We start from the raw sequence: 9,189 nt of genomic DNA, 5'->3' as shown, positions 1-9,189 counted from the left end.
TGTGAGTGGGTGTGTTTATGTGTGACCATGTCAGCCAAAGACACCTGCGATTACAACACCTCATTTTTGCTATTTCATTTGTAACTAGGTGGCACTATACATCAAATGAGTGGACTAATCTCCAAAAAATAGGTCGTTAGACTTAATAACATTATGTTTAGTCAAGTTGAATGTATGAATCTGTAGTTGGAGACTACTATGCTTTACAACATTAGGAAGATCAGACCTTATCTGACTCAAGATTCCACACAACTTCTTGTTCAAACCATGGTCATCTCCAAGCTGGACTATTGTAATTCACTATTAACTGGCTTACTCGCTTGTGTAATAAGATCATTACAGTTGATTCAGAATGCTGGAGCACGCCTGGTCTTCAATTAGCCAAAGAGGACACATGTAACTCCTCTCCTAGTTACTCTCCATTGGCTCCCTATAGTAGCCAGAATTAATTTTAAATCTCTCACTTTGGCCTATAGGACACTGACTGGATCATTGCTTTTTATTAGCATTACATTAAAGGAGAATTCCGGTGTGATATTGACTTAAAGTGTGTTGAAACATGATATACCGAGTGTGAATGTATGTCTCATAGCTCACCTCGGCTTGTCCCCTGCACTCAGCAATCTGGCGCTAGTTCGCAAATAAATCACCGTTTTACACCATTTACGAGGCTCAAAGTAGCTCCATACTTCATTGATAGACTTCCAAGGGCCTTGTCATTTAAAACAAGACATGGAGAACTTTGAAAAAGCACTAGTAGTTTATTTACAAGACGATTTATACAGACAGTACCTTAAGGAATTTTACCGTTCGACGCCATCTTGAATTTAGTCACGATAAATCAAGCGACGAGTACGAACGAACATGTATGATAAGGGATCAGATTCCAAAAATAATTAAGTGGAAATGCATGGATTCAGTTGCTTCCAGTAGCAGCAACTGGAATCCATGCATTTTCACAGAATTATTTAGGTATCCATTACAGTAAGAACACAGATATTCTTTAGGACATTCAACCTTTAAGGGTTAAGACTACATTTTATGTCTGATTTAATGTGAATTACTAATTCCTTATATCTGGGTCATTCTCACCAAATGTTGCTTCTCTCTCTCTCTCTCTGTCTATGGACCCTTTCAAGAGAGTTCCATTATCAGCATCATAGTTGGCCCCACAAGACTTCCTTTTTAACATTCCATATGTTATCTTAATGCAGAGGAAGTAGATTGGGGCCCAAATAGAACGTTCAAGCATTGTTTTTGTTTACCTTGTTGAAAGGGTCTATATACAGTATATACTGACAGATCAGGTGTCTGCCTCTGGCTTTTGAGGTGGGTTGACATTATTGGGGGAAATCCTGTATGAAGGATTTATAGCCTCATCCTGTGACAGGATCAGGTGCATCGCCTTTGCTGCTCATCATGTAAAGTAACTACTCTGGTTTTAGTCTAGACTTTAAAACAATATTTACAAAAATGGATATATACAATATACACAATTTATGTCGGAGAAAAACGCTTAGACGACCTGTCATGTCCCTACGTTAAAATACCACTATGGTATCAGTATGTCTTTCAGTTTTGGTATCAGTATTTACTGATATACTGGTATCGGTATTTCTTTCAGTTTTAAGAAGCTGGCTGGCTTGTTGGTGCGTAAAACTGTAAAATGTAATCGGAGGGAAGGCAGAAGGGTCTCAGTACGGCCTGTACTGGGCACGGCAGGTGTGCTGCGGGGTCTAATGGCGTGTGTGTTGAGAAATGTTGCTTCTCTCTCTCTCTCTCTCTGTCTATATTAGGGTGCATCATTTGCCCCAATTTTGGAAATTCAACTTGTACCCAATTTTAAAATGTGACAATACTAATGAAAAGAAAATGTGTAGAATAATAGCTGGATTGAATAGTATCTAAGGGGTCCACCAAGCCTCTAAAGTTGCTTCTTAGCAGAGCCTGTATCCCCGCTCTGGAAAAATCCGTTTTTCGTAAATAACTTCTAAAATAATGCATTTAGGCCTACAGTGTCAATGAAAGTTGAATATAAATGTGGCTATTGCGCATCTTTTGGTACCAGTCTGATATCTCTAGCTTCATTGGTTTCTAAAATATAGCATTTTCCCCCTATTTCTTTGTCCCAATATCTATAAAAAGCAGATGTGAAGGTAGTCCAGTCATGGTCTTATATGAAAATCCTTATATGAAAAACCACCATATGATGTTGATGTTTTAACATCAAAGAGCACACACTCTTTACTCTCTTTTCATGTTTACATTTCTTTTATGTTACATTTCATGTTTACATTTCTTTCATGTTAGCATTCACATGTACATAGACAATTTGTACAGCAAATCCGGTTTGGGACCTTTTTGAAAGTCCTCCAAAATTCTGGAGTTCTGGAGTTGAATAAACAAATAATATGAATAAAGTAATATGAAAAAAAGATATCTTGAGATATCCTCTTAATATATATCCGGTTATATTTGAATATTTGAAATCCGGATATTTGAAATCCGGTTTGGGACCTTTTTCTAATTCCTCCAAAATTCTCTGTACATATTCAGAATATATGCGAGTGATAAAATAAAAGCGAACTTGGTGGTGGTCTGAACTGTATTGTCGGGCAGCCCTCGCTCCCTCTCTCCCCCTGGCTTCCTGCTCAGCCATGTCTCCGCAGCCTTAGTCTTTAGTTGCGATGCAGCCAAGTAGTTGTCCTTTTGTAACAGCAGAATAATATCTTTGTATATCCCACGCTGATATAGAAAAGAGGAGAAGCTGGCTGGCTTGTTTGGTTGTTATATGTGGCTCTTCAACTCTGAAGTCTCAGTATGGCCTTGGCACGGCAGGTGTACTTGTTCCGTATTACAAAGTTGTCCTTTTGCAAAAGCATGACTAAGTCTTTGTATATTCCACAGCTGGAATCATACGAGAGTGAGGAGGAAGTCAATTACGAAAACCCAGGGGAAATGCTGGTGACTTACCCACCTGTCACTGTTGTCCATGAAATCCCTCAGACAGACCTTAGGCCTTCTTCAGGAGAGGAAAATCTGTGTGATGAAATCTAATGACCTGAAAAAGTATGGAGACCAAGAGGAACCTGTATGGAAAGAAAACCATGATGTACAATCAGAGCGACATGAACCTGAGGATTTAAGTGTGAATGATGTCCAACAACAGGAAGATGCAGAAATGCGAAGATCAGTTAGACATAGGGTAGAGCCTGACCGGCTGACTTACCGGACGTTAGGAAACCCCTTGACTTTAGTTATGCACTCCTTGTTGAAGGGTCTTGATCAGCCTGATCACGCTGAACTAGAAAAGACATAGGGCTTTTACAAAAGCTTTGGACTTACATCCCACAATGAAGTTTACACCTTTAGGAACAGATCAAATGACTACTATTTAAGTATGTATAGGTACATGCAGGACGCATGCACATTTAGGGGGGGAGGATGTAGCCCACCTAAAATGCACAGGGCCAAAGTATTGAAATTGCTGCAATTCTCCATTCCCCTATATTCCCACTTTTGTTTTCTTTTGGATAAGTTTAAGAATCTGAGTACAACAGGAGGGAGGGCTTGCTAGCCTGCCATGTTAGTTGATTCAAAACAAAAAGATAAGCTATCCTAATGATTCAATACTTTGCTATTTCTGTTATGTCCTTGACAATTTAAAAAAACAGTCGGAGATATTTTATATATTTTGTTTGCTTATCTACCGGTTACCGTTTTCTAATCTACTGCTGCAATTGCACCACTAGATGTAACTAACGTAACTTAAAGCATCAATTAAGATATAGCAATAACCTATATTGATTATATTTAAACAACAGAAATCGGTTAAGGTTCGGCTCTTAGAGTGAATGGGCTACGACCACTGTTTGAATAGAAAACCATATCAAAACATTTATTTACATTCCACAAGGTGAATCGCACATAGACAACAGAATTAGAAATTAGAATTTCCCCCAAAGCAGTCAGTCAGTAAAAAAAAGAAAAATTAGTCAAGTCAATTAGTTCAGTGTTCAACTCAATTGAGTTTCAGTTCAGTTCCTGTGGGGTTGTTGAACTCAAAAATGAAATTGTTGAATAAAAGGCCTTGTTTAAATCACTACCCGGGCAGTGTGTAAGAACATTGGAGATCTCATAAATGTTATCTGTATGATGTATCCAAAAGCATGCAATCCACCGGCTTGGCAGGTTGATGGCCACTGGTTACACTGCTGTCACACTCCAGAATCGCTGGCTCGCCGTATCTCTCTCTCTCTCAAAGTAATGGCTACCCAATAAAGTAACGAAATGACAGTAATGCGTTACTTTCTAACGCGTCACCCCAAACACTGGGTCTGATCGATAATTGTTTTTGGCGAGTTTACCACCTTCAAATGGCACCATTTGCTGAGAATGTCCAATTTGTTCTTGAAAATGTGTTTGTTGTCAGTAATTGTCTTAACAAACAAGGGAATGTTAATATTCCCATTAACACAGTCTTCCATCTTGTCCTTGAAAATGTGTTTGTTATTGTCAGTAATTGTCTTAACAAACAAGGGAATGTTCATTTTCCCATTAACACGGTCTTCCGTCTTGTCTCGTCTTACTAACATCCCACTCATGGCCTGTACCTTGACGTGGTGAGTGGGCATTCCACTAAACAGGCGTTGCTTTATGGATGTTTGCAGCCATGTTTCTGATAGTAATTGAAAATGCCATAGTTTTTTGTGTTGATTAAGATGCTTTTTCTGCTCCAGAGAGTGTTGAACAGCACCCTTGCCTTGCTTATCTGGCTTTTAATGTCTGCTTCTGTCCGTCCAGTGGTGTTAGCAACACTTTCCAAGTATGACTTCTTGTTTTCTTGTTATGGTTATGATCTTGGCGTGTGCACATCCCAACTTCTGGAATGGATGTGGATAGATTTCCCATGCATCCATTTGTTAGATTTTATCCATATCTGAGAGTGAACAACAAACTACGTAAGTCAGTGCATCTCTGCACATGCTCAGAATATACTGTTGTAAATCTTGTATTCTTGATGGAAGCGAAAAATGGAAGGGAACTTGGTGCTGGTCCGACTTGTACTGTCGGACCTCCTAGTACTTTGTGCTGTTGGACATTTGTCCTTTAATACCACCCTCAAGAAGCTCATTGTTTTCAAAATGCAAATTCTTTGCCTAAAAAATATATATTTGGTACTAATTTATGCAAGTCTTACTATTTGCAGTTGACAACTTCACGAGAGTGTGTGTGTGTGCACCTTCATGCCAGCTCCTCGGAGTGGAACTCTATCGACCCTGCTGAGCGAGAGTTCTGGTAAGAATCTAACCTGCACACACAAACATATATACAGTATGACTATAAGAAATGGGGGATTAGAGGGGATTACTATTATGATAATAGACAAAAACCAGCTAATGTAGTAAATCTCTCCCTCTCCTCTCTTATCCCCCTCTTCTATCCTACTCTTCTTCTCCTTCCTCTTCCTCCTCTCCCTCCTTCTATCCTCTCCTCTCCTCCATTTTATGTTGTTTGATGAGTTCAAGCGTCAGTTGTCGTGCCTGGAGATCTGTAATATGACAGCGGACGCTCTGAGTGACGACAGCAGCTTCTGGAACACCATCAAGTCCCACGACACCTGGAGACGCATTCCAGAGTTCCATGGCACCTGGAGACGCAGCAGCACGGCCGGAGAATGCAGGAACAAGCCCAGTACTACACTTTTTTCCCATCTGGCAGAAACATTCTGCATCACCCTGACGATGATGGAGAGTATGAGCACACACTCACACACACACACAGATAATCGTGTGTGTTTTCTGTCTCTTCCAGGACATGGAGATCTCTGCAGCACTTTGGATTTGACCTGATCACTGTCTTTGTCACTTTTGGACACATTACATAGTTGGTAGAGCTCAATGTGTGTGTGTGTCTGTGAGTGAATCTGCAACCTACAGAGCTGCAGATCAACAGAGGTCAGATCATATCAACAACATCATCTCTCCCTCGATCACTCTGCATTGTGTATGAAAGGACGGACGGCACAACCGACGGCACAACCGAATAGAATAGGCAAAACTTGTGTTTAAATGCAGTAGGCCTAGTAACTGCTTGAGGAGGAAGAAGAGCTATTTGTTTTGTAGTTGTAACTTTGTTGAAGCACCTTTTAAAGTAGGCTTTTAAGTACTTTTAACTTCGAGAACCTACTTAAGTCTGTGCACCACAGTAGGGGTAGAGTGTTTGCTTAAATTTGCATAGCGGGAAGCTTTACTTTAGCTTTACTTTAGTAAGCTCTAGACCAAGTTAGAGCTTCATAACAACAGTGTGTATTGTATGTGAAATATTGTAAATTTAGAAAGTGTTTCAAAATGTTTTCCAGGATCATGTTTGAGGTGCACGTATCTAGTGGAATTCCAACCATGTTGTAATGTTACTTTTGTGTAGCAATTTAATCTGAATATAATATAAACTCAACATCATCCCATTTGGTTGTTATTAGGGACCTGTAAGAGGATATCTGTCAGCTATAATTTCTAAATTAAAAAATTGAGTGAAGGTGTTTCATGTAATGAAGTTATTTTGTGCTATTTAAAAGTATGTGGAAAAAGCATGTGCTATTATAATGTATAACAAATTAAATATTTTTGTGTCATTCAGTGTATGATCATTCTGGATATAGTTACAAGGTGCATAGCCAAATGTTAGGTTTACGAAACGGATAACAAAAATATGACTAGGCCTAGACTGTTATGAGCATGTCCCCCCCAAGTGTGTAAGTTATGGTTGGTGTTGTCGGTGAACAGGTTACTAACGAGACTGCTGGCGAGACCAGTAGCCTACACCCTGCTCTTCAGGTGATACCAGCAGACCCCGCTCTTCAGGTGATACCAGCAGACCCGCTCTTCAGGTGATACCAGCAGACCCCGCTTCAGGTAATACCAGCAGACCCGCTTCAGGTGATACCAGCAATGGCATCCATGTTCTTCCCAAAAAGACTACAAACCCCAGCGTTCACGCTAGCAACTCATTCATTCGTACATGTTTTTACGGGTGGGCGTACGATGATTTACGAGTGTCAAACAAGTTGTGAATTTGTTGTATTATTAAAAAGATTACTTACTTTGTGCTCAAAGTGATCCTCGAAGCTCCAGTTGTTTTCTCTGAGGGTGAATAAAGGTAGACGCTAGGGCTCAGAGACGGTTGATGAAGACGGTTGATAACAGATTCTAGAGCGTTCTAGTTGATAAAGCGAGACGATTCATAAGAGGGTTGTGGCACGTTGTGACGTGAGGTTCGAAGCTGCCACGCCCATTTAGGAGTCTAGCGGGAGCATAGACAGTAAAAGATTCATTCATTCATTCAACCTTTATTTATTCTCGGAGGGTCATTGAGGGAAGCCCTCATTTTCAATGAAGCCGAGATTACAGAAACAATGAAGTAACAAGATGTAAAAAGAGAGAAAAAAAAAGTATAGGTATAGGTCTAGGCCTATAAATAAAATAAAACAAAGTAAAATAAATAATAAGATAACATACATTACATTATAGAGGAGGAAGGGGAAAAATACATAAAATCTTAATAATAAAATAATAATAATAATAATAAAGACATTTACTTAAAGCAGGTACAAATTGACATAGGAAGGTTTGTGAAAACAGATCTGAATTGATTATAGGAAAGTATAGAGTTCATATTTATGTTACACTGAAGATTATTCCAGGAAGTAGGGGCACCATAACAAAAGGCCGACTTGCCCAACTCAGAGTGGATATGAGGAACCTTGAGTAAATAAATTACTAATTTACCTTTGTAAATAAACATAGATAGAAGATAGAGCGGGACGTCCAGTGTCTATGCCATTTCGTTCCATTGGTGAATCGTCTTAGTTAACTATAGAATCTTTGCTAGGCTTAAGCTTAGAAAAATAAATCGCTACACGCGATGTGAAAGCACAAAATAGCGTGATGATCTCTTGACATTGATATCAACAATATTCGCGCTAAAAGGTAGGCTTTTGAGAGCCCTAAAGTCACAACAGCCCGAATCGCAAAACAGACTATTATTTTGATAAGCTTTGTACTACCTTTTTAGACGCCATTGCCAAAAGCCGGAAGTAAACCGGAAACACCATTTTGCTTATTTAGGCTTAAATAGGGCTGCCGTCTCCCCCAACTCTAGTTTTGTTGGTAAACGGAAACCCGTTATATAAGGTGGCGTTTTTTTTCCCTTTACATTATGTGTCACTTAATATTAATTTCTGTACAAAATCAAGGCGAGATTCTTTAGAAAACACAATTGCACCCACCCCATAAGTGTATCTAAATTATCGCTATATAAAATAAATGACCTGTACAGTGACTCGAAAAGCTGTAAACAGTGTTTTTGAGACTGCGTGTAGCCTACAAAAGCGCATGGAGCTCCTGTCTAACATTACTTGTTTGAGCTTTCTACCCCGCGTTTCCTCTGGTAGTCACTGATCTGAGCTAATGAGCGAATTACCTAGCCATGCCTAGCCTATCGTCGCGGCAGAATAAAAAAAAAAGTTTAAAAGTTTTTTAACATCTCCAGTGTAATGGTGGGCATTCTAAGTTAACCGTAGCATTAGACCTACCTATTTAGTAACCCCATGGTAATGCGAGTGATCATAATAAAATATAAAACGTGACATGTAAGTCCTTCGATAAATAACCAGGATATGAACAACATGAACAGCATTTTGTCATCGTTTGTCATTCACCGTGCTGTGAACAGCAGATGCTAGGCTAAAGAGCTTGAGATTCAGACAGGTGAGCACCTGGAAATGGTGTGCATTGTGTCAGAAAATAGCAATTTGATCAGTGATCATGCATCATCAAGCGCCAAGCTTGGTTTTGAAACTTTCTGGGGATGGGGATTTTACACGATCCTTCATCACTGGGCTAGTATGACCTGCTGATGCTAACAGCTGCAGCTCCCTCAAATCTAGGTTCTCTCATGCATAGGCTAGCTTTGCCAATGAAAATGAATGCAAAATAAAAAAACAGTCCTGCTCTAACTGAAGAAACATTTACGTTAACAAACTCAGTTTGACTGCTGCAAGTAGGCCTACAAAGTTGGCTGTAAATATGCTTAAGCCATATTTAACGAACCAGCTAGCTTTGTGATAACAAAATCTTACCTTTTATGTGTTTAGTCCACTGAAAGTTATCCACATATCAAGCGATTAAA

General features: G+C 39.4%; 2 long non-coding RNA genes across 2 annotated transcripts; one reads left to right on the top strand and one right to left on the bottom strand.

Moving 5' to 3' along the window:
* Positions 1–2,999: 2,999 nt before the first annotated feature.
* LOC125290551 lies at positions 3,000–7,189 on the bottom strand. The gene is made up of 3 exons (XR_007192826.1): positions 7,103–7,189; positions 3,230–3,304; positions 3,000–3,089 (listed from the first exon to the last, which is right to left on the bottom strand). It is a non-coding gene; the product is annotated as an uncharacterized LOC125290551 (long non-coding RNA).
* On the top strand, positions 5,217–6,581 carry LOC125290550. Its single transcript, XR_007192825.1, has 3 exons — positions 5,217–5,298; positions 5,523–5,694; positions 5,815–6,581. It is a non-coding gene; the product is annotated as an uncharacterized LOC125290550 (long non-coding RNA).
* Positions 7,190–9,189: the final 2,000 nt, after the last annotated feature.

Source organism: Alosa alosa, unplaced genomic scaffold (assembly GCF_017589495.1).
Source record: "Alosa alosa isolate M-15738 ecotype Scorff River unplaced genomic scaffold, AALO_Geno_1.1 AALO_1.0_unplaced_653, whole genome shotgun sequence".
In the NCBI taxonomy this organism is placed as follows: Eukaryota; Metazoa; Chordata; class Actinopteri; order Clupeiformes; family Clupeidae; genus Alosa; species Alosa alosa.
Note: the sequence above shows the minus strand (reverse complement) of the source record. Positions and strands in the feature narration are given on the sequence as shown.